The following is a 25,818-nucleotide window of genomic DNA, read 5'->3' on the forward strand; positions in this document are numbered from 1 at the left end:
AGCTGTCTTCATCTGACTTCACCTCCAAAATGTGGGGAAAACATCTCCTGGGAGCAACTAATCGCCCTTGAGATTTCAGCCACATCCACTCTGGGAAATGGAACTTCTGGCGTTTGGATCTGATCTCTGAGCACAGCCATGAAGTGGAGGTGGTTCAGACCTAGAGATTCAAATGTGACAACCCTGAAATTTGCAGGGGTTCGTACCTGAGGTTCCAGTTCTGGCGCATCTTCTTCATAGCAGTAAAAGGATAAAACATGGAACCAACACTCTGCTGAAAGGGGTGCTTGCTGAACACCCAGCTGTTCTAGGGATGCAGGAAGAACAGAAGATGGGTCTGGATGGCTCTCATGTGTATTATGAGGAGAGCCCTGAATCCCTTGTCACTGAAATGGGAGATTCCATTCAGCACAGAGTGGCTAGTTTCGGTGGACCACTGAGCAAGTTGTACACCAGCTGTTTCTGATGATGTATCATCATTCACCACTGTACTCCTCTGTCTATTCACTTGAGTTCATTCTCTCCCTCTTCGTGAACTTGGCTCAAAAATCAAATGTGTGACTTGAGAGACCTGGTTCAATTTCTGGCATAGCCATCAACTTCTTAGGGCCAGTTGCTTGATCTTCCTTGTGTCTTAGTTTCCCACCTGTAAAATGGAGATTTTAAAAAAAGCTCCCTTTTGCTCACTCTTTGGGTATTTCTATGCTGCAGTCTGTGCACGTGTGTAATTGCAGTATGTGTAGGCACACCTGAGTTATTTTTAATCTAGCTAGCTTGTGGGCCGATAGTAGTCAAGCTGTGGTTTGCTCGCACAGCTCTGCTACATGTGTTGCAATCACACACCCTGATTGCAGTGTAGATATACCCCTTTGTCTGATCAGATTGAAATCCCTTTGAGACAGGGACTGTCTCTTACTATGTGTTTGTACAGCACCTGGCACAATAGGCTCTGAACTCGGCTGGAAGTTCTAGGCGCTACCATAACACACACAGACCCCAACTTTTTAAAAAAATTTAGTTGGTGTCTTAACTTTGCCAACTTCTCCCACATTTGGGACCTGCTCAGAGACTATTTGCTGGTTTGGGGGGAACTTCAAAGCAGGGGTCAAATTTCTGAGAGAGGCTTGCATGGTAAGGTTATTGAATAATAGTAAACCTGATAGCACTTAGATAACCCCAGAGCAATGTCTTTATCAAGGTGAAGGGAGGGATGTTAAGTCATTATCTCGTCTTTGCAGCTCCCCTTCCATACATTTGAAGGGTCAGACAAGGTCTTCTTCCCTGCATAATGACAGGTTTCAGAGTAACAGCCGTGTTAGTCTGTATTCGCAAAAAGAAAAGGTTACGAAAGCTTATGCTCAAATAGATTGTTTAGTTTCTAAGGTGCCACAAGTACTCCTTTTCTTCCCTGCATAGCTGCTTTAGACTAGAATAAAGCCAGCGAAAGATGGATGTGAAATTCAATTTAGACAAAGGATCAATGGGATGGCATTTGTCAAGGACAGGTGTTGATCACAACAGTGAGATGCATTCAGCCTGTGCTGCTTTTACACATCGCGCCGGCTGAGTTAATTTTAGCATCTTCTCTCTGAACATTCCAGTATTTCAGGATGTTGCTGCTCTATACAAAACAATTATGCATAATGAAATGGGGAGAGGCTGATCCTTGAGCAAAGGCATGTGAGTAATTCCCTCTTTGTTACTTATAGTTAAATGTGGTCTAAGAGCAGACAAGGTGTAGGGCATGTGAACAAGCCAAAGTGCTTACAAGTGACGTGGAAAAGCTCTGTCCTTGTTCTTTTTTAAGGGAGGCAGCTGTAGCATGTTTAAAAGCTTGCTACTGGGTAGGGTCTGTCATCTGAGACTTGGCTTTGTTCCAAGCTGACTGATATTTAACCTACAGAAACATCATCCTCTCTCTGTCTCGTTTGTTCTGTGCCAGGCTTGAGTCTCTGCAGTTTTCTTGTGGATGCCAATTTGCAAAATTTAAGCCAAACAGAAATTCTAATGGTGTAGGAAAAACATCCCGGTCATTGATGAGGTATAAAGCATAAAGTAATGGTTGGCTTCAGGCTGGAGGTAGGTGGTGTGGGGATTGATGGCTTGGCAATGAGACATGGAACCTTTCACTTCTCGGTTAGTGGTGTTTGTAATGAGCCGACCTCCTCTGCAGGCCCACTGTGTGAGCACTTTGTGTGGTAACAGCTTTGATTTTTATTTAGCTATTAAAGCACCTACCTTGTGCATGAGACACTTTGATGATTTAAAAATACAATTCATTCAAAAACCAGCGGATCAGCAGCAGATCTCACCCTATGTTGAACCAAAAAGAATACAGCAGGGTGGATTTGATTTAAATCACTAGTCAGGAAGACTCGATTTAATCATGGATTTCTACATAAAAGTGGATTCTTGTTGGTTGTTAAAACATATTCTTCACAACCCAGAGATGTAGGTTTCATTTTTAGAAGGTACACACTATACATTTCTAAACAGTGATTTATTTTGAAAACTTTTCAGATTAGTTTTACAGCTATGTCAGCAAATGAATGATTGTTTGGTTATTTCACTTACCAAAGGTAATTGGGGCAGATATTTATGAAGTTACTGGGAGGTGACCTATCTCCAATTCAACAGGTTAATCATTAGTATTTGGAGGATTTTCTTGCCATGCTGTATTAGGAGGAGAACATCACCAGACAGACACTTAAATTGTTTTATTTAACTGCAACAACAATGTTACGTATTCTGGATTTTTTTCTTCAACAGCAAACATGTAACATTTTAACAAAACAAGCGTCTGAATTTTTGAATTTAAACATTCAAGTTTTTTAAAATCGGGTTTGTTTTTGTTAATTTTTAAAATAGTTAAATGAAATATTTTTTTAAAAAAAACCCAGCAAACTTAAAAAAAACAAAAACCCACCATTTTTGCTGTTAACAAGCATTTTATCTCTGGAGACCTAAATCCACGGTTTGAGAACTGGAAAACTAAACATCTCCGATGGTATCTTCCAGACTGAGCACTGAGTCCCATTGGGTAGATAGAAAGATTAACCTAAATAATCTATACAGAAGCCCCCGGAACCCCATAAAATTGAATCCCTAATCCTAATCCATGAACTATTGGAACTCCTTTACAAAACTTTTCTTAAACGTTACATGAATATATTGTCTCATAATCCCTATTCCATGATGAGATATCTTTGAGCTATAATGTATCTTAATTAAAACTATTTTTAGCTAGGTTTTTTCTCCTCAAAAATCCTATTTAAATAAAATCCATTTATTTATTTAAATCATTATCATTATCCACCCTGGAATATAGTGTCCCCACCTTTCACACACCCCAAGTCTCCTCCTGCCCTGCCCTTCCCCCTGAACAAATAAATGGGGCTTGAGGTATTTTCTGAAGCTCAGTAGATTTGGTCTACTCCAAACCATGGCTGTGGAGAAATTGTATTCAGTCGAGTGTCATATCTCCACCTGGGTTTAGCTTAGTGAAGTGCAATGCTTGTGGATTTGATTCATGGATGAGGTTTGGACTCTTGCAGATTCTCGCTGCTGAATCCCAAAGATAGTCATGACTATAACACCAGCCTTCGCCCATAAATGGTTCTCATTCAGATGCCAGTTCATATTTTTCATGGGTGCCTCTTGTGTCCCCTGTGTAAAATAGACAGTCAGGAGGCTGTGCCAGGGCTGCATTTGGATATGAGAGATTGCGAGAGAAGTCCTTGCAAAATCAGTTGTGGTTTGCTTGAGGATTTTTAGATAATTCTGAGTGTAATTTGCTAATTATTGTGTGGCAAACGATTGGCATGTTAATCACAGGCTCCCCCCTCCCACCCACAGTAAACATATTTAAATCACAATGAATGGTTCTGTTATGTGTGGGTATAATGATTATTTTGGGCACCAGAGATGTGCAAAGTGGTTTTACAACAGGCGACACTAAGCCCCAAAGACTGGTATGGAGCAGCGTGAAAACGTTTGTTCCCTGACGATGTGGCAGAAGAGCTGTGCTGGAGGAGGAACGGGATGGAGGTTGGTTTTGACTTGAAAGCAAGTGGGGGAGATGATAAATGGATCCAGGATTGGAGCCTTTAAGTCAATGGGAGTTCTGGCTACCTTTCAATGGGAGTAGGTGTGAAATCCTAAAAGAGCAGAAGTTTGGATGAAAAGCAGGAACTCTGGGGCGGGAGAGGGGCAGAGATGAAAGTCAAGAGGGGTGGTGTAAAGCTTTGGAGGTGATGAGAAGACCAGACAGCAAGCCCAAAATGGGGAGCCAGCTTGAGGATAAAGGAAGTGGATAAAAGCCAGAGGAGATGGCCCTTCAAGGGGAGCTCATGCCCCATTCATCATGCTAATAGCCTAGAATGTAAAGTCCACCATGCACTAACTGTTAGAGCGACACGTGTTCGTATTGGGTAGAGAGGTAGCGTTGGGTGCCATGGGAAAGGAAGAGTAAATCTTTAATGTTCAGACCTATTAACCATTGGAAGAACTTTCCAAGGGTAGTGGTGGGTTTTCCATCAAAGACTATTTTTCAATCAAGGCTGGATGGTTTTTTGAACAGATCTGCTTTGGGAATTATTTTGGCGAAGTCCTGTGGCCTTGTGACACAGGACGTCTGATGAGCTGATCACAATGGGCCCTTCTGGCCTTGGAGTCGATGAATTTTCAATGGGATGTAAGCACGTTCTTAGCACTTTGCTGCTTCAGGGCCTAAATCCTTACTGAAGGCAAGAAAACCAGTGTGTAAACGTGTTACCTGAGTTTAATCTAGAAGTTAATGCTGAGACTTGCTAACGGCTCAACAGCCTGCTTGGGTCAAATAACTTATCTACCTCTGGTAAAGGCCTAACTTTTAGCACTTTTCACCAGAGGATCCCCAGGCAGCTCAGCTATGGGAGTGTTGTCCCCATTTTACAGATGGAGAAGCTGAGGTCTAGAGAGGCCTGCTTGTGTGAACAGGATTAGCCTGAGAGAGGTTAAGTGCCATGATTTCATGATGAGTCCGTGGCTGTATCGGGGAGTGTCATATGACAGTGCTAAAGAATTGCAGAAGAGACATTTTCTTCTAACAAAGAACTTCATGAGAATAGGGAAAACAATGTCTCTGGCTCACCCCCTGGACTGCGTGCACACATGCTCGCTCCCTCATTCACCAGAAATAGAACCCATGACTCCTGCTTCCCACTCTGTCAGCTAGACCCCACTGCTTCCCTCCTTCCTGCCCTGCAGAGATGTTTCTTCAGGAGGTGAAGTTGCATCATTTCCTTCCCTCTGTCTCTGTTTTTTTGTGTCTCACCTCAACCCAAATGTAACTGGGCTGTGGAGCAGCATTTCTGAAAGAGGGCGCCACAGTAGCATAGGAATCCAATTCCTCTCCATGCTCATTGATGTGTGCTTCAGTCCTTTATTGGAGCTTGAGGATCTATTTTAGAGGCCTCCGAAGGCTGGTGTCCCTCCTCATTTTAAAGTGCCATGTAGGGACTTAGCACACAGAGTGCAGCTCTCACGGCCTCTGTGAGGTTTAGCATTGGGGGAAAGGTGCCATTTTGCTAGCCTTGGTGACATCCTTGGGACAAATATAAGATGGTATGAAATTCCCCATTCCTTGGAAGAAAGGATTTCAGACTCCACACCCTGTCCAGTCTGTAGATCTCTGCTGAAACTGTCAACAAGAGCGCTAATTAGTTCCAGTTGCAGTGCGAATGCTTACAGTGTTGTCAGTTGCATGATTTCAGCATCAATCTCGTGATGACTGGTTTTTCATCAAGCACCAGCTCCTGCTGTCAAGCAATTATGTGAGAATTTTAGCTTTCATCTTCTATAAGTTTTGTTGGGTTTTTTGTTTTTTCCCCCCTAGTGATCTGCAGGAATGGCTAGCTTTTGTTTCTACAGCTTGTCTTATTGAGGCTAGATGGTTGCCCTATAGTTCGACCCCCAACCTGGAAGAAGGGTGCCCTGCTTTTTCATCCCATCAATAATGTCACAAATCGGCAAGGCAGCAGCTGCATTTACCAATTTACACAAGATTTGGTCATCAAAAATCTACAACTTAAAGACCAAACTACAAATCTTCAACTCAAGTGTTATTTCCACCTTTAACGTATGGATATGAAAGCTGGAAATCCCCCAAAGGTACCAATTTACATCTCATCACCTTCTGAAGCAAGTGCTTCAGGAAGGTACAAGGTATCAAATGGAAGCGATTTATAACAAATGCTGAGATTCATCAGAGTTCAACTCCCTATCTGTAAAGTTGTCCAGAAAATAAAATGGAAATATCTGGGTTTAAAAATGAAACCAGATCATCTTCCATGGCACGTTTGCCATCGGGTAGCAGGAGGAACGCCAAAAGGAGCCAACCAAAAGAATCTCTCCATCGAGTACTACTCAGAAAGGGAAAAGCTGATGGGACTTAATGACATACAGGTTGTGCAAAGAGCGGCTGATGATAGACAGGAAGGGCGGAGCCTTGTTCATGCCCATAGCAACGTTTGACAGCATGGGAAAGATTCAGATGCAGAAGGTTTTAGCCTCATGTTTGTGGAGAAAGGTTTGAAAATGTGACCTGAATGTCCCCTAAAGGGTCAGAAAAGAGCCCAAAGTGTATTATTTTTCAAAAGTGTCAATTCTGAGGGGACCCAACTAGTTATGGTTTTTTTAATGCATTTTTTTTTAAATACTGCAGGGTTGACGATTCTGTGTTTGTTCACTGGGTCATGAGCTGGAATCGAGCTGGTGACCTAAAGGTTTTAGACCCACTCTAGTTTAAAGAAAACTCTGGCCCCAGTTTGGACATGCTTGAAGAGATGGGCAGCTCTGAAGCTCTCATGACCCACTGGTATGAAAATGTAGAGCCATTCTTTTAAAGTCCCATGACAAGGCTAGTGCTACATTGCAGGGCTGGGTAGACTCTGCTTGTCAAAAGAGGGATAAACCCTGTCAACTGTCCAAAGTGGATAACTAGAAAGTAGCGAGTAGCACACTGAAGGGTCAGCATAGGCTCTTAGCAGCATGACTTCTGGAGGCCACCCACACAGCTGCAGAGAAAGCCCTTAAAGAAATCAGATGTAACGAGTGGAAGATAGCTGTCAGACGGAAGGAACTCAGGCTTCTGCTTGCACCCACAGCAGGAGAACTAGGTAGTAGGCCAATGGGTGTCACTTCACCATAACGATTCTATTATCCGTTTAATGAGCTGTGTGTGTGGTTTTTATAAATTTTTTTTTAGAGATGCTGAGCCCCCAAAACAAACAGAAGGTAGCATTTAAAATTTTGGGTTTTTTGGCAAAGATTAAATATATTTAAAGGTGAGTGGGATCCATGTGAGCCTTATCGATGAGGAAGTGGCAGGGAAACTCAAGGAACTGATCCTAAATGCCTGAGATGCCTGTATTTGCAGCTGTGCCAGTGATTGGGAACCACTATTGTGTCCTTGTTCCTGGACAGAATCCAGCTGAAGTCAATGGGACACCACCAGGCTCAGCACTAGCCCTTTGTCCTCCCCTTCGCAAGTAAACATGCTGTAATAGTTAGTGGTTTGGCACCTTGCTGCTCTACTGCAGTTCCTAGAGGAGTGGACCTTGATTCAGACATCGCTGGCACTGGTGTGAATCAAGAGTAACCCCACGGAAGGCATTGGAGTTAAGTTGCTCTGAATTTACGCTGACTGATGGGAGAGCAGAATTGTGCCCCAGGCCTGTAAGTCTGAGCAGCCCTGTGCTGTATTCCTAGTTCGCAGTGCTGCATGTTTGTGTACTGAAAATTACTAACCCACTTGTGAATTTGCCTGACCTACAGCAGGAACAGGAAAGGACAAAGCGAGTGGCATTTGTTTTGAGGGAGCTAATTGGCCTGCAGTCATTTTATGTCAGCGTCTCTGACCACAAGGCTTGGGTAGTGTTTATGTGATGGTGCTGCATGAACAGAGAGATGCTGAGGACCAATGTGAAGCACAAATCCTCTTTTCTTATCTGCTACTAAAATCACAGCTTGAGTAACCACCTCTCTGTTCTGCCTGTTAAGCATTTATCTCTGATCCCAAGGGATCCTTGTCCATTTCACTGATCCCTTTGGATATCTGCATTCAGTGAATGAGATTACAGCTACTTCCAAATATTGATTTTTTTTATTTTTTTTATTTTTAAAAAATAGGGCCCTTATTCACACTTCATTCTCAAAATCCTTGCAAAGCTTTCTGCTCCTCATCAATGAAAGCATCACAGCCGCATTGGCTTGAATTCTGTGACTGCCACCCTTCTACCTTCCTAATGTGTAACTGGGAGGGAGCACAGTCTGGTACAGGACTGACAGTGGTAAGATCGGGATTTACATCCCAGTTCTGCCACTGATTTGCTTTGTGAGCTCAGGCAATTGTGTAAACGCTACGGGCCTCAGTTTCCATGTTTATATAGTGGAGGTGACTCTCTTGCTATATTTGTATGGGACCTAGTGAAATGGGGGTGCAGTTCCAGTGGGGGGCCTCAAGGCACTTCTGTAATAAAATTGAATAATAATTTTTACCCGCTTTGCAATGATATGTGAACAAAATGGTTAGAAAATTCCTAAAAAAATAAATAAAACCCAAGCAAACCTCTGAGCAAAAACCAGTGCTAGGAAGATGTGTGCTAAAGTTCCCTGCTCTGTCACTCTGCTGCTTGCTGCATCCTGTTCCCCCAACCTTTTGTTTCTACATCATCTCTTTAGGTTGTAAGCTCTTTGTGGCAGGGATCTTATTTTGTGTTCCTAGAATAATATTGGACACTTAGTGCTCTTCACCCATAGATTTAGAAGCACTTCACAAAGGTGGGGGAGGATCATTAACCTCATTATGCAGAGAAACTGAGGCACAGAAGAGTTAAGTGACTTGTTCTGGATGTCTAGCAAGTCAGTGGCAGACATAGGAGTAGAACCCAAGGCTCCTGAGCCCTGTCTGCCATTATGCCCCAGTGGAGTTTCTAGCATGCCGTTGGGTGATGTCAATAATACTGTGTGAGCATACCCAAGAGGATTTGGTCCCTAATCTGATGCCTTGCACTTGGCTGGCTGAGTGCCGTACCTAGCGAAGACAATGGCAAATGGGTGGCATGTGCCTGCAGTCTGGGCTAGTAAGAACTGTCCCTTTAAGTGCAAGTCACAGCTCTCGGGGGGTTGTGCCAGATGACAGCCAGAGAAGAGGGAGGCTTTGTGCTGTATTTTAAGCCCCGTTGAGGGTAAATGAAGAGCAGGGATTTCTCTGCAATCACAGCTTGGATTTTTCTTCCCACCACACCCGATCTCCAGGCTAAGCAGCTCAGGCAGCAAATTTGTGTAAGGAGAAACCCCAAAGGAGTTTGCTGCTCCAGCCGTGGGGAGGCTGGACCGATCTCAAGTCTCCTGCATTCCTGGACCGTTTGGGGAAGCTTGCCACCTGGTTTCATTTAACAAAGTGGGCCAGTTTCTCTGTTCTGGGAGACAGGGAAGGGGCTGTTTTGTACTGACGTGTGGGGCTGGGGGTGCTGCTGGTTTCCAATTCAGCACCAGCGTGTGCCCAGAACAGTGCCATTCTGAGAACTGAAACAAAACTGCAGCAGCTGTTTCTCTCTGTGGGAACCTTTCTCCCACTTCCTCCCCACCTCCACACCATTCAGCTTCTTGACTCTGCTGGTACAAAGAGGAGGCAGACTGCAGGCTTCCAGGGTGCTAAAATAGCAGCAAACAGAAGAACCTGGGATCTTCCGTGCTTAGTTTACCCTCTCCCTGTTGAGTCAAACATGGAGACTTAATGTTGAATCTTTCTGGGAATACAAACCCCTTTTCATGCCTTCCCACCCCTACCCCCCAGCCTGGACTCTCCAGATACCGTCAGTTTCTCCTGTGGCAGCTCTTGAGAGGGCAGATCTATTTTAATAGCTGCCTGTTTAGATATGCCAGCTGTAGCCTTTGAGGGGGTGGGAATACATCTTGGAGGGGGAGTGGAAGGATGTAGCATGAATCTTAACCTCCCAGCTGCCTGTTCGGACTCGCATTACTGGGTGGCAAGGAAGCTTTTGGATCTTCCTGGCAGACCTTTGGTCTGCTCTGCTGTGCTCCAGAGAAACTGTCTGTACTCGGGCATGTCTGCGGAGATGCACCTGCTTTGCTGCTAACAGGTAACGGCTTTTCCCAAGCTGAGTTGCGTTCGGTGCTGTCTGTGCCGAGGCAGACTGTCTGTTTGAATAGCTTGGGAGGGTCTGATGATGACGCCCCTGTCCTCCAGCCGCAGGGTTGTTCGTAAGAAATGCGCCTCGGTGCATCAGGTGCACGTGTTTGGCAGTTGCCGTGGCACCCATTTTAAACAGAGGCTGGGACCGAGCGTCTTCGCAGGGTTATTTGTCGAATGCTTGCCTCAGTTCTGCATTGACTTCTAGGGACCCTCCTGCCGATTCTCCCTCTAGGATTCAGGTCGGTTCTAACTCCGTAACTTTAGAGTGGGGAAGTGTTGGCACTTGAAACTTGTGGCTCAGATAACTCTGGCCTCAGTCTGATGGGCACCAGCGTAGCTCCACTGACCGCTGTCAGTCCCCGCGAGCCTTGCCCCCACCCCATTACACGCTCTACGTTTGAAAGACCAGGCAGTTGTAACCAGTTTTTGGAAAGGGTTTCTCAGCCTCTATTTCTTTCCATCTTCTTCACACCCACCCCACTACCTCTAAGTAGAGTGAAAATGAAGAGTGGGCACTCTGACCTGCTGGGTAAATGTTAGACACTGCAGGTCTCCATAGAGATGGATCCTGCATAGTTACAGGCTGGTTCATTGACCAATTACAGAAATAAAAGTCTTTCTGGGGGCTGGAGAGAAGGACAGGGACAGCAAATCAGGCTGACTTTTGAGAGAGTGGATTTTTTATTTTCAAAAGTCTTTTGTGTATTAAAGATAGAAGGTTTGGGACTTTTTAAAAACATTAACGGGAAATGCAGATTTTTTTCCCCCCTTTCTACAGTTTAGCAACAAACAGAAACCCCCCAAGTGCTTGGCCTAGTATGTCCTAGTAATCGTAAAGTTTCATTTCAGCTAACCCGTGTGAGCTGGGGGAAGGAGAGTGAGGACTGGGGGGAGAAGTGCAAGTTTGTAGCATTGCTTGGCTTATTGGGGTTGGGGGAAGTGGACTCTGCATTTATTACACAACTGATCCCTTCAAGTGGGCATCTTTAAGGCAGGTAATGTACCCCAAGGACAAGCAAACTTAGTCTGAGGAGACAACCACATCTGGAAAATACAGCATTGCTTTTAAAAACGCTGTTGGTTGCTATGCTAAAACTGCCCCAGCTGGTCCTTCCTGGCTCCTCCCCTTGCCCCTCTCCACAGCGCAGAAGTAACTTGAGCGCCAGCAAGTTAGCCCAGAAAGCCTGCCTGCTTAGTACAGCTTGTTTTGTTTCCAGTGCCGTAGGATGTTGGAAGGTGCCTGCAGAGGTGAGCAAACAGCCGTGTAGTTGCAACATCGCAGGCTGGCTTTCTAAGGCTAGCTTGACCGAGGAGTTGTGTGCGCCGAGCGAGCGGGCAGTGTTTCCCTATTCCGTTAGCTGAAGTATTTTCTTACCTCTTTAAAACGGGATTGGTAGCTCTCGCTTCTGCACCACAGTAGTGTGAAGCTCTGGAGCATAATCTGGATGCTCTTGATTTACATGAAGCTCTTTTAGGGTCAGGATTCATGGATCCTGTTCTGTCTCTCAGTAAGTTATTTTAAGCCCCAGGCTTGTGGCAATGGAAGGTGGCACTTTTCCCTTGGTCTTCCTGGCATCCCTGCCCCTTGTTCCCCAGAACTATATGACTCAAACATCTTGGGGGGGGGAGGGAAGGGGGGGGGGCTCTTTGTTTTAATGAGCCGTGCGTTAGGAGAGGAGTACTCCCACTTCGTCTCCAGTAAAACTCAGGATCCCGTCTGCTGCTGACTTGTCAGACGGTGTATGTTGTAACTGCTCTAGTCATCTGGGTGGAAACAAAGAATGTTTTGATTCTCGTCCTTGTCTTACTGTGCTGAGCACGTACAGCTCTCCCACAGATTAGGTGAGAAGGCAACATGCTCGGTACCCGCTTGCGTGCGCGTGAAAGGCACACGGCAGAAAGGCAGCCTTCTGAGTCAGCAGTCAAGGGACTGCATGAAGGTCGCTGCCACACAGATAACTTCATTAGCATCACAAGCGTACAATGGAATACGAAACAGCCTGGAAAATGACTTTTGCTACGGACTGGTCTATTGGAACCTCAGATTGTCAGAGCAGAGCTGTGGAGAAGGTTGGGCTGGACCCTTTTGTCTCTTCTTATGAGCCTTATTCACAGGGGCTGGAGACTGTGAGGCCAGACTGAGGCTTGGTACGGGCGTGGCGGGGCAGTAAAATGGTCTGGTGGTAGTTGACTTTCAGATCTGTATTCATTACAGTGGCTGTTTGGATTCCTTATAGCTTAAGAGGACTAACTAGCTCAGCGTCCCTTCAGGTCCCTCTGGTATCAACACAGACCTCTGGCAGCTCTGCCGTGCGATGGCCAGTACCGACTCATAAAGCGAGGTCTGCTCTAACACCAGCGATGACCAGCCGAGCGGTGGGGTGGCGGAGTCTCTTTCACAAAGTGCCCCTATGCAGGTGTGGGCGTCCCAATGGCCACAGTGCAAGTAAGGCCTGTCGTGAAACCATAATGCAGGGCGGAATGCTGCGAAGGGGGAAGGGGTCTCTGGATGCACAGAGAAAACGATGTATCAGCTGCGCTCAGGGTGCAGAGTGACGTAACCCAGGCCCTGCTGAAGTGAGGCCGGTGCTCGGCTATGAGCCCACCCTTCCATGCACCTTTCACAGTACATAGGGGGTGTCAATCCACCTGTGGCTTGAGTAGCCACTGGCTAGCTTGCTCCGCTGTTTAGGTAGCAAGGGAGTGTCCTCAAATCACAGTAACTTTTTCCTTTTGGGGGTTTCAGAGGCAACCTGGTGTGATTACTTTAAAAGCAATAATTAGTTCCCTTTAAAGACCAAACCCTCTGGAGCCCTGGCTGCATAGCTCACTCTAGGCCTTGGGGGCGGACGAGTAGCATTCAGCTCCTTGCAATGAGGGGGACACAATTCTCCACACTTCCTTGGGCCACATACTGCTCTAATTCCAGGCCTCTCTCACACTTTGTCAGTCACAGATTCCTCTCCCTCTTGTATGCCATGCCTTAACCTACTCAGGTGTGACAGCAAGACTTTGCCCAGGGGAAGCTGTGAGGGAAACTCCATATTAGCCACACTTAGGTCCCCTAGCTTGCTCTCCTCCTCTAGCTTTCTCCATCAGAATAGCTGATTGTGGGCCCCTAGGGAAGTAGTTTGGCTCAAAACAATGCAAGAGGAGCCCATTTACGGAACTGTGATCTGGAACAAGGGGAGAGCAGGCGAATCCACAAACTGATCATGTTTAGGAAATGCTACAAAACCTTCTACTTCAAAAAAGCCTTTCCACCATAAGAATGGCATAGAATGGTACGCTCAACACTGAGATGCCCCTCTCTGTTTCTAAATCCCCTACCACCACAAATTGATTGATTTTTTCCTTTCTAGAATTTTTTTTAAAAAAAATTAACCCCACAGCCATAGAGTTTTGACTATGCGAGGTTCCAGAGATCCTGTCAAGCCCAACAGGGACATCGCTGTTAATGATTTTTAGGTGGAAAGTGCTCGGATACTAAGGGGATAGAGTTTTCTCCTGCTGCCCAAGAAATAGAGACCAACAGGTGGTCTATTAATAGTGCCACTCTAAAGCAGTGTTATAAAAGGGGATCCTTTCTCTGCCCTTTGTAAGGAGGGAAGTACTCGGTACCCCCATTTTACAGAGTGGCAAGTTGAGGCAGAGGGCTTGAGTGAGTTGGCCAAATTCATGCAGTGAATCAGTGGGAGTTCCTTGCCAATAATTGTGTTTTCAGGCCATGCTTCTCTGTTCTGGTCATTTGACGTATCATTTTTTTCCACTGAAGAAGACTTAAAAATAAATCTGATCTTCCCTGGAATGTCCACCTACATTTATATATGTGATGGTCCAGTTATGCCTCAAGTCCATAGGGTGCCACAATAGAAATATGAGTGCTGCATTATAAATTGTTGGATGGAAATATGATTGCATATGCTCATTTCGCTTTGACCCCGTCCCCAAAAGAGCGAGAACTGGAAAACAGCATAAGAGGAGACAAGGTTATTAGAAGTTCTGTTGTTACCCTGCGAAGACTGAACAGAAATCTAACCATTTTTATTTGCCCAAAATGTTGTATTCTGTTCCTCAGTGGACATTGAAGGTGGTACATGGCCAGGGGAGGAGTTTATTCTTAGGCCTCGCTAATTCTACTGTCATTGTTGGATGTTATTTTTAAACACCACCGTGCCACACAGGGTACCAAGTAGCTCCTGCTCCACTCCATGAACACTAGACATCACACTTGCCTTTCAGTTTTTCCCGTGGTAGAGAGGTGCCCGGCCTGGCTAGAACTGGCCCTGCATCCAGCATTTGCAAAGGGATGTTGTGTTCGTAGTTTCTTGTCAACATCGGCACCTTGGTATCCTGTACTGCTTACTTGTAGAATGTCTTAGGGGCCAAGTGCAGTGGTGTTGTAGCTGTGTTTGGTCCCGGGATATTAGAGAGACAAGGTGGCTGAGGTAATCTCTTTTATTGGACCAACTTCCGTTGGTGAGTGAGACAAGCTCTTGAGCTACGCAGAGCTCTTCTTCAGGGACTAAAGACCGCTGCCGTGGGATCGGGGGAGCCAGGAGATGCACTAGCATGAAAGGATGCTGCTGGGGCAGATTTTCAAAAACACAAATAGCAGTTAGGTCTTAGGTTCTCCCATGGGCTTTCAATGGGAGTTAACTGCCACTTGTGCCTTTGGCAACCTACCCTAGTGCCTATGTAAGGAATCCATATCCGGGTTTGGACCGGTTTGTGACTTTCTGATTCAAAGGCCATGAATGGGCTGCATCTACACCAGTATTATCTGCTATCCGGAGTAGACACTTAGACCATTCACTGGGCCCACCCTAGACAGCAGGGTGGCTGGAACATGCGTAGCTGGTCCACACTGGCACTCCTGCTAACATCAGCTGAGCTGCAGCATAGGGAGATAGTAACAACACAGACCAGTGTAAGGGGTGGCTATTGTCTGCCAATAATCAGCTTTTTCTTTCCAAGCACATTCAAAATTGTCTCTCCCAGAATCAATCCCAAGCTGGCTCCCCTAGATAAGTGAAATAGGCAACTCCAAGTGACATGGCTCTGGAATGCAGGGGTCCTCTTAATGGACACACTCCAATAAAAGCAATACCTGGCTTGCTTTGTTGCTAATATCAGTGATCCCCCAGCCATAAATGATTCCTCCCCTCTGCCCCCCGCCTTACTAGTGTGAAGAGCCTTTAAAAATGTACACAGGGGCTTTGTGAAGCTGTTGGTTGAAGCACAAAAGCCAAGGTGCTGCATTGTTTTTCCAGTCTTCCAACTTAATCAAGCTCAAAAAACATTGCCATCACCTCTCTTTGGCTGCAGTTCCAAATATCCCCTGGTTTGACATCAAGAGGAGATCATGGGAGTTATGCACTTAATTTCCTGTCTGCCCTTCTGAAATCTTACCCCAGAGCGGTGCATTCAACAGAAGATGTCAGGGTTTTTATGCAACTGTAACTGTGCATTGGAAATGTTCTGGCTAGCTTGCATGTCCTGCCCATCTGTTTTAAAGCCTGGGGTGCGAGGGTCACTGCACTGAATAAAAACCAGCTTAACCTATTCAATCTGCCAGGCTGATTTCATAGCCAGGGTCTGTCAGAATGGAAGCAACAACACAACAAAATCCAGCCCTGCTTTATTTATTTATTGATGGGGTGGATTTGGAATTGCCTGTTTCTGTGCAGAAAAGAGGCTTTCAATTTGCTTGGTAAAGGCAGCTGTCACTTTAAATGCAACAGCTGGGCTGTAATTAAGATTTAATCTAAATGAGAGAGGAGCCTTGTAAAATAAATATATATAATTTTTCCAGCTGTGCACACTGATGACATTGCACATGCAGGAACCAATGACAACACTGATGATGATGTTGTGTTTAAAGGCCTGATGATTCAATTTTTTTCCCCTGCTGCTCGGGCTCTGTAGCTGGTTTGCCAGCCATTGTTTTTCTGAATGAGAAGGATTTGAAAGCATTCGAGTGGATCTGTAAATGGAGACATTTTTGTTCCTTTAATTTTGCCTGCATAAAAATGTTTTTTCATGGTTTCTTTCACAGCTCACCATCCATTTGACCAATCATGCAAAGGGCATTCTGGAGCGCCGGGGGCTGCCATACTGCCAGCATTTCCTTTCCTCTTGGGTTTGCATTCCTGCTGGGTTAATAAGACGAGCACATGTCATACTTTTCTGGGGGGAGCCGGGAGAGGAATAATAAACCACCCCTAAATCGCCTCTCTGGGGATCAGCGTGGGAGCAAGTCATGGCTGATAGGTCGTGAAAGTTGCACTGCCTGCAGTCTGTAATTAGAATGCATCCTCTCCTGCATGTGGCTTGCTGTGATGGATGGTGTGGGCCTCTGGCTGCAAGGGTTGTCCTCGCAAAGGCCACTGTTCCTTAGTGTGGAGATACTCATCCGTCAAGGCCTTACTCTCTCGTGTGAATCTAGTTTGGGCCTTGCAGAAGTGTGTAGAAGGGTCTTGAATGCAGGAAAGGTGAGGGCATGGCAAACAGATGGGAAGGTGTTCGATGGGTAGGTGATAGCATCTGGAGTGGGGGGAGAGACGGATGGAAATGGGGAAAGGAGACTTAACAGGGTGACGGAGGAGGGTGTGTGTGTGTGAGAGAGAGAGAGACCTAAGAGATGAGAGGGAGGCTGGAATGGTATTTTGTGGGGCTTTGTAAAGGTTGGGGTATATGTACAGTGGAAACACAAACCCCACAACAGCAAGTCTCAGACCCCGGGTCCGCTGGCTCAGGCACATAGGCTAAAAATAGCAGTGTAGATGTTCAGGAGCGGGCTGAAGCTTCGGCTCTGAGCACCTCCCCCTCTTCTTGGGTTTCAGCCTGAGCCTGGACGTCTACCCAGGTATTTTTAGCCCCTTGGCATAAGCCCCAGGAGCCCGAGTCAGTCGACCTGGGCTCTGAGGCTCGCTGCCTCGGATCTTTTTTTTTTCCCCCAGTGTGGACAAACCCATTGAAACACGATGGACAGTCGGTTCCATGTGAACCGATATGTCTCCTTCCCTGCTGCTGTGTATCCCCACCCTGCAGTGAGTTCTTTGTGAGCACCCGTATGGTGCTCATCACAGGATCGAGGCCTTTGCTTCCAGGAATTATTTCGGGGCAGTTCTACAGCCTGTGTTTTGCAGGAGATCCGATTCGATGGCCGTAGTGGTCCCTGCTGGCCTTAGAGCCTATTGGCCAGAAGAGGGGAGATCATTCCACAGGACTTGCCAAGCGGCTGTGATGCGTGTTTGTGTCTAAAGAGCGTGTGTGATATCGGGGAAAAATTGGTTATACAAACAAATCAAGTGGAATGGGACAGGTAAAATGAGAACATGATGGAAAGGCTGTAGTGTGTCTGAAACCATGAAGTGATGCTGCAGCCACTTGAGCTGCTTGTTTGTATGTTTCCTGTTTAATTTATTTTTTTTCAAACCTCACTTCTGTTTTTACGATTGTGCCAGATGTTCGCTGAATTAGTGCTGCATGTTTAAACAGAGCAGCGACTGGATCATTAAACATGTTTTTGAAATAGTCTGGTGTTGGGGCAGTTATAATTAGGACAGTGTGCAGACAATTTATGTAACTTGATGGAAAAAGCAGAAGGCTCTGTTTTTGGTTTGCAAAGGATTTGATCTAAAGGATGGGAGTCAGGGGGTGGAGGGAGAGGAGGACTCATACTCTGGCATATAGATGCCTACAGCAGCTGTCAGTAGTCCAGAGAGCCCCAAGGTGTTTGTTCTGCTGGTACTGTGTGTTTGGTAACATGGGGAATTGCAGTGGTGATTAGCAAGCAGGACAGCAATATGGATTTTTTTGGCAGGCCTGGGAACCCTGCCACCCCCATGTCAAAGACAACTGAAAAGCCATGGAGCCATCACCTGAATTCTCTTGGGTGGTCTCCATCTCCTCCCTTGCAGCACTGGAGTTGAGAGGCTGCTGCTAATGCGGATGGTGGATTGTGCATCTCATTTGTCCATGCTCTGAAGGGGAAGCGGCTATTCCCGCCCCCACCCAAAAGTCTGTCTCCCACCAGAGCCAGGCAGCTGAGAATAAGTTATTTTTAGGGCTGTTGATTAAAAAAAAATGTAATTGCAATTAATCGCACTGTTCTACAATAAAATAGCAATTGAAATTGGTTAAATATTTTTGGATGTTTTCTACATTTTCAAATATATCGATTTCAGCACAGGATACAAAGTATACAGTGCTCATTTTATATTATTTTTTATTACGAATATTTGCACTGTAAAAATGATCAACAAAAGAAATAGTATTTGTTAGCTTACCTCATACAAGTACTGTAGTGCAATCTCTTTATCATGAAAGTTGAACTTACAAATTTAGAATTATGTACAAAAAACCCTGCATTCAAAAATAAAACGATGTCAAACTTTAGAGCCTACAAGTCGAATCAGTCCTACTTCTTGTTCAGCCAATTGTTAAGCGAAACAAGTTTGTTTACACTTACAGGAGACAATGCTGCCCACTTCTTAATTACAGGGTCACCTGAAAGTGAGGACAGGGGTTCGCATGGCACTGTTGTAGCTGGCATTGCAAGATATTTATTTCTTTTGTTGCTCATTTTTACAGTGCAAATATTTGTAATAAAAAATAATATAAAGTGAGCACTGTACACATCGTATTCTGTGTTGTAATTCAATATATTTGAAAATGTAGAAAACATCCAAAAAATGTAAATAAATGTATTCTATTATTGTTTAGCAGTGTGATTAATTGTGATTAATCGCTTGACAGCCGTAGATTTTTTTTTTTTCCCCCCCTAAGCCTCCTCCAGTTCAGATTTCATTGTAAAGGCTAGTAATAGAGGTCTGGATTAAGCTGTGTGTTAGATTAGGTAGCCAGACGTTTAAACTCTGTCAAGTGGAACTGTAAGAGTCCATGATTTAGCAGTCTCTTCCATCTGCAAACTTCTAAGCCACAAGATGGATGGATGCTATAAATATATCTAGCTACTAGGCTCTGATCCTGTCTGACATGTCCCAGGCTTCTAGCCGGACCATGCTTTTGGGATCTTAGTAAACTATATCAGAGGGAACAAATCCAGAAATGTCTCTTAGGAGGAGCGAATGGCCTAGATGACCTATAAGGGCCCTCCATGAAGTGGTGCTCTCCCTCCCTTCTTGTTGTCAGGCATGGCTCTAATGCTGTGTCACCCTCCATTCAGGGGCTGAAACCCTGCATTATGATTTGGTGTCATTACTGCTGAGCTATGCAGGTCTGTGGGTTTAACTGTCTCCAACCAGTGTCTAAAGGGTGTGGGATGTCTCTGGCTGGAGAAGGTCTTGGAGTGAAACTCTAGAAATGGCCAATCTGAGGGAAGAAGCTTAGACGGTTCCTATTTTTCAGTTACTGGTAAGTCTCAAACCTCAATGAGGGGCGAGTTTGGACATTAATGCTGGGATAGTTGATGGGTTATGGACTTGGTCAGTGTATAGAGATGGAATGAGATTTGTATCCTATCTATTTTAATTCTTAAACCAAATCCTCTCACTTCAGAATTTCCAAAGCTGGTTTGATTTCACAGTTCATGCAGCGATGATTATTACAAATCTTCCTGCTAATAGCATTGCACGCTGGAGAGTCCAGGTGTTTCTTTAGCAGAGTTCCTTCACAGTTCAATGGCTGGGCGGCAAAATCAAAACTTGTGCAGGATACATCTGTGTGTGTGTGTGTGTGTGTGTTAAATCACTGAATCATCAAAACTTGTCTCTGAGAAGGGAGTTTTGCAAAAATTAAAACTTAATCTCAAATTATCTTTATATACAGCTTCCCTGTCCTGGCCATGCACGCATGTTCTTATGTTGTCTTAAACACAAGGAAGCAAGAAGAACTAAGGCCTCCTCTACCTTCCCTTTTCTCCCCGATCATAGCAAATATGAGAGAGAGGCTCAGTGATGTACATGAGGAAACATGTTTGCATTGCCCTCCTGGCCCGCTAGGTTACAAAACAAAAGAGTGGCTGAGATCCAGAGGTGGCTGCTTAGCTGTGGTAGGGGAAGTGAGTGCTGAGTATGTTCACCGATTGTGACCTGCTTTGGGATGCAAAATGGCTGCAAAGAACATGCTCTTTGAACTGTTTGTGCACCATGTTTAGGGAAGGGGAGAAAACACTTCCTCCTCCCAAAGGTTGAACTCTAAACTGAAATTAAGATGTGCCCTGGCCAGTGGGGCCCCTCTTGTAAATAACAAATAGCTTGTAATTTAATGCTGGTATGGTGTGTTCATACTAAATGAGTTAGCAGTTCGTTTCCTACCTAATTATGAAATAATCTTGAGTGGCTGACCAGAACCAACAGACAGACAGTACAGAGCGAAGAAATGTTTTAAAAATCCAGCAGTAAATCACTGCATGGGATGGAGTGTGATCTAGTAGTTACCTCGTCCACACTCAGTTCTGCACCTGATTCAGTATGTAATTATGGACAAGTCATTTCTCTCCTTTGGTTTTCCATCTGTAGTATGGGAAGGGGATGATGATAATAGTGAGCTAGCTCCCCAGGGGCTTAATTCATGAATGTTTGTAAAGCCCATCGAGATCCAGGCTTTGAAAGCGCTGTAGAGCAGCAAAGCACTAATAAACCATCTCCGTGCAAGTGTATGAAACCAGCGGGCAGCTAGAGTGTATGTGAATGAACACTGATGTTGCCTCATCTCATAGCCCTGTGAGTGGGAGGATCTGGATATTTCCTTACCAGACTTTTATTGACAAAATACTGGAGATGATGTTGACATTGGAGAGAGGCCAGGACAGAGCTATATCAACAGGTAGGTTGGTAATCTCTGTGGGGGAGGGCCAGACAGGGAATGCAGATGCTCGGGGATGAGTCTGTATTGCTGGGTCATGGCAGTTCCCTCTTCTCTGAGCATAATCGACAGTGGCCCTTTAGGTTCAGCCTAGAAGTTTCAGAAGTGGTTTGTTTTCGTATTTGACACATGAACCTTCCTCAGACATTTGTGAAAGAAATGAGCAAGAAACATTTTGATCTAGTGCTAAGAACAGTATGCAGAGAATCCTGAAATGCAGTTAAGATCCTCGGTTTGTTTGTCTGGCTTAGTATATGACTCTTTATTCCCACCACATCTTTAAACTTCCACCATGTAGGACAAAAAAAGAAAAAGAAACTTGAACGCTGAGGGGTGGCTATAGCAGCGGCAGAGTGTGTTGCCTTTGAAGTCTGGTGCTGCACTTTTGCTGTCAGGTTTGGGGCACGATTCCACAAGATGGAAAGCGCCCTCACTTCCCACTGGAATCACCGGAAGATGCTCAGCACCTTGCAGGATTGGACATCTAGATGGAGGGCTGTCATGGGGAGATGGGTCCAGCCTCAGCTGTGACATACTTAGCTCGCCTCCCAAGGTGGAGAAAATGAATAAAGGCAGGTCATGGGGCTATATCAGGCTTCTGGGGTGGAGATAGGACAGAAGCCAGCTGGATAGGAGGTGGACTGCAGGTAGGAAGCCCTGTAGAGTCTCTGCTTGCTGGAGAGAGACTCAAAGGAGCCCAGGCTGGGCTACGGCGTGAGAGCAGAAGGTGGATAGACTATCTTGAGAAGATAGACCAGAAGAAGTGGGTGTGTTCATCTTGAGGCTGGTGCCAAAGACTTTATCTTGCGTTTAGTCTGGACTAAGTATCACCTGCAATAAATACTAACTAGCAGAAATTACAAGGAACACGATGGTCAAATGGATGAATGTTTGTGTGATATGCAGTATTGTAACATGTTGCTCATCGCGGGAATTCCTCTTTAATATCAGAAATAATACAGAATCCATTTTAATCTCTATTTTTAGTTCACATAAATTGCAATGCAAAAACATTTCCTATCCTTGCAGCCGTTTTTATTCTGGCCCCATCATTCTGCAGCGTATCTCTAACCACCTGCCTCTAAAAGGGCTTAGTTTCAAGTGACAATTCATGGCAAATGTCATTTATGAACATTTAGGGCCGAATGGGAGCTGTTTCAACGGCATCTTAAAGCAGAATTTAGCTCTCTTTAGTACTTCATTCAGAAATACAAAGATCTTTAGGAAGAGACTGAATGACCTATTAGGATTAAAAAAAACCCATTAAGCTAAAAGCCAAAGAATACAATTTTCACCTCAATGACAACTCTTACGTCACTTTTGAAAAGGAGACTTAAGCACTTGGAAGTCTGTTTCATTGACTTTCTATGGGACTTAGCTCTTAAGTCATTGAGGTCCTTTTTGAAAACTTTACCCTATATTTTAAATAAAAGTATTTCTTCAAATCACAGAAATGGGGTGGGGGGGAGGGCTTCCCTGACTTTTCTGATGAAAGACTATTCACTAATCATTTAACCAAGACTGACAAATGTAATCCCCTTTTAAGAGCAGGATTTTTACTCTTGTTTCAGAAGAAAGGTTATTGCTTAAGCAATCTACTGAACTGACTAAAGTTTGAAGTTAGTGAATGGGACAGGGATGTAATTGCAAACTATAATCCCTCATTGTCCTCTAGTTGGAAACCAAAATAGCCATAAAGAAAAGGAGGACTTGTGGCACCTTAGAGACTAACCAATTTATTAGAGCATAAGCTTTCGTGAGCTACAGCTCACTTCCTCAGATGCATATCGATATGCATCTGAGGAAGTGAGCTGTAGCTCACGAAAGCTTATGCTCTAATAAATTGGTTAGTCTCTAAGGTGCCACAAGTCCTCCTTTTCTTTTTGCGAATACAGACTAACACGGCTGTTACTCTGAAACCTGTCAAAATAGCCATGTTAGTGTTAATAAGTTGCTGTTAAAATTTAAAATCCCAGCAACATCTTTCTCTCTCTCTCTCTGGGTGAATATTATTTATTTCTAATTTTCATCCATCTCCAGCCCAGGACAAATCTGTCTTACTGGAGAAACACAGTGAATGTCTTAAAGAAAATCAGAGGCTTCGTGGATCCTCAAAAAGGAAAGGAGGACTTGTAGCACCTTAGAGACTAACAAATTTATTTGAGCATAAGCTTTCGTGAGCTACAGCTCACTTCATCGGATGCAAGATTGGATACAGACTAACACAGCTGCTACTCTGAAACCTGTCTTCATGGTTCCTGTATGTGCAAAAGATCAGTGAATAATATTAACGCAGTATTTGGGAGGGAATGAGTGCTGCGGTACTGAATGGCTGGGGGAGACCAGGAATAGGCAGGAACTAGATTGATTTAGGGATTTGGGGGTAGGCTGGAGATTCCTTCACCTCTGGATCACCAGTTCAAATCTAGCCAGCATCAGTAGCGGCAGGAGGTTGTTACCATCTGATAGTTATTCGACCTGCATGAAATGGGTTTCTTTAATCTCAGTTCTGCTCCCAATGGACTGGTATCCTTGCAAAAACAACCATGGCAGTTGAAACTAATTGATGACCTTTGTGGCAGCCTGAAAATAACTTGGCTCCAGACCGCATGACCTCCCTCCCTTAACTTGCTGCATTTTTTTTTTTTTTAAATAAATTGTGACCTCAGCATTCTTTTCTGCCATGACAAGCAGCCAGCCCTAGCTGTGACATACTTTCCCTCCAGGCTGCCCTGACTTGCTGATGGCTCATCCATCAAAGACGAAGCTTACTTTTTAAATGTTGCTGAGTGTGGCTTTTCAAAGGCTAAGGCTTTGGGTTGTCTTCAAACCCCCCCCCCCACCATATTTTAAAATGAAAACTATTTATAGGGGTGCGGGTCTAATCTTAGACCTGTTAACCAAGGCAGGGACTCCGATTTAATGTGTGAAAGCAGTACAGTTCATGTGCACATTCCCTCTTTAAAATGTTACCAGTGGGGATGATGCTTCTGTGCCTGGTTTCTCGTTTGATCATGACTTGCTGATTGTGTTGAGAGTTGAGCCCTGTGAATTGAACTGTTTAACGCTTGCTGTGGCTATTGACACACCTCCCTGTAACAGGCTATAACTCTTCCCTGTGCTCTTTTTGTTTGGGATTGATCTTATAGATAAGTAGGAATGAAAGCCACATGAATCCTTGCAGTGCGTTCTAGGCTTCCTTCTCAATATATTTTTGCAGTGTTCTGACACACTGTTATTTCCCAGAAACTTTTGCTACAGTCTCCTTTAGTGTTTCCATAGTCTAGAGAACTACAGTTTGCTTTCCGGTCTTCTGAAGATGACCTAAATGTAAATGCTTGAATGACTGAATTCTCGACCAATGGAGGAGTGGAGGAAAGATTTTGAAAGGCCTTTATTAGTTTGTAACCATAGTGAAGATAAATAGTTTGAACACCTTTTGGTGAAACCTCTATAATACGGAAATGAACTGGGTAGTGTATGGGCACTGCGGCCCTCTAGTGTTGGAATCAGGACTGCTGAACTATGTGTCATGAGACCTATACTGATAGCAACTAAAGGAAGCTTGGTGGTCCAACTTGGTGGTCCCACTGGACCAACTCCTTCCAACCCCCAAATACATCCCTTCCCCTCCTCTCTCCAGCAGACCTGTTCTACAAAAAGGAATCCTCCATGCAGTGTGACCTTGCATATACGGTGTGTGTGTGCGGTCACGCTGTGCAGGGGACACCATTTTGTAGAGCGCCTATTTCAGTAGGTAGATTACGGCGGTGCCCTATGATGAGCTTCCGACCCACAGCACTAAAAATGTTGGACCTTGGCGGGGGCCTGTACGTTTGTAGGAAGATGATCTGTGCTCCGTTCATGATGAAAAGCAGGAAGTTCTAAGTTTGCCCTGGCATGCAGCATACCTATAACCATAAAATCTTAGCTGGCTGCAAGTTGGTTATGATGCCAACCAGATCTGGGACACCAGTGCGATAACGAAAGATTAAAATGATCCTGCAGCTCCTCTAACGAAACACAAGCTGCTGCACAGACGCTATACCAGATCATGGTGTGTGGAACGGAGGAGCGAAGCACAAATTGGAGTTGGCTTTGTTCATAACCCTGTAGTGATCAGAGCTGTGCAACATGCTCCCAAAGAAGGAACTCCTTTGAATTTCTGGGTTTTATTATACACTCTAAACTGGGCTTGTGGACACTGTTGTGGGCCCAGTTTTCAGGAGAGGTGGGGAAGGAGGCAGTGTTCTGTGAAAGCAGGTGAAATTTGGCTGTTTCAAATGTCTTTTTGGTTTAACCTCAGGCTGAGGCCATAGTGGTAGGGAGCAGAGTTCCTCAAACAGAAGTGTCTGCACACATCCATGTGATGAAACCTCTGTGGCTGGTCTAACAGTGTGGTGGGAACCAGCATTGGTAACAGGACCCTAGTTGGTGGGGAAGAGAAGCCTTTTTCCTTCCTTTCATTTCCTCCAGCTTCTCACGCCGGGGGAACATTATGGATGGGACAGATGTTCATAACAGAGCACTACGTGAGTAGATGTAGTTTTGTTTGAGGGCCTGAGGAAAGAGCTAAGATTCATACCAATTTAAATGCTGAAATTGTTGTCAGCTTGGGTGAAATCCTGGACCCATTGATGTCTGGGAGATTTTTCCATTTGCTTCGATGGAACCATGATTTCACACCCTGTCTGCAAGGGAGAGAATTTTATTTGAAGTTCCAGGATGTTCTTCTGTAGTATAACACCTTGCTACCCAAAGCAGCGCTCAACCATTTTGGTGCAGGC

General features: G+C 44.9%; 1 protein-coding gene across 8 annotated transcripts in view; it reads left to right on the forward strand.

Annotated features, from left to right (window-relative positions):
* MIB2 (MIB E3 ubiquitin protein ligase 2) overlaps positions 1-25,818 on the forward strand; it is a 109,628-nt gene that overhangs the window by 10,589 nt on the left and 73,221 nt on the right. Inside the window, exon 1 of one of the 8 annotated variants that reach the window (XM_073317016.1) lies at positions 7,539-7,716. The exons of 5 other annotated variants lie outside the window; for them this stretch is intronic. The gene's annotated coding sequence lies outside the window, so the exon portion shown is untranslated. Of the gene's footprint in view, positions 1-7,538; positions 7,717-10,068; positions 10,146-10,416; positions 10,438-25,818 lie in introns of those variants that run through there. 2 more of the 8 variants (XM_073317015.1, XM_073317017.1) reach the window with 2 other exon arrangements.

This window comes from Lepidochelys kempii, chromosome 18 (assembly GCF_965140265.1).
Source record: "Lepidochelys kempii isolate rLepKem1 chromosome 18, rLepKem1.hap2, whole genome shotgun sequence".
NCBI classification, from domain to species: Eukaryota; Metazoa; Chordata; order Testudines; family Cheloniidae; genus Lepidochelys; species Lepidochelys kempii.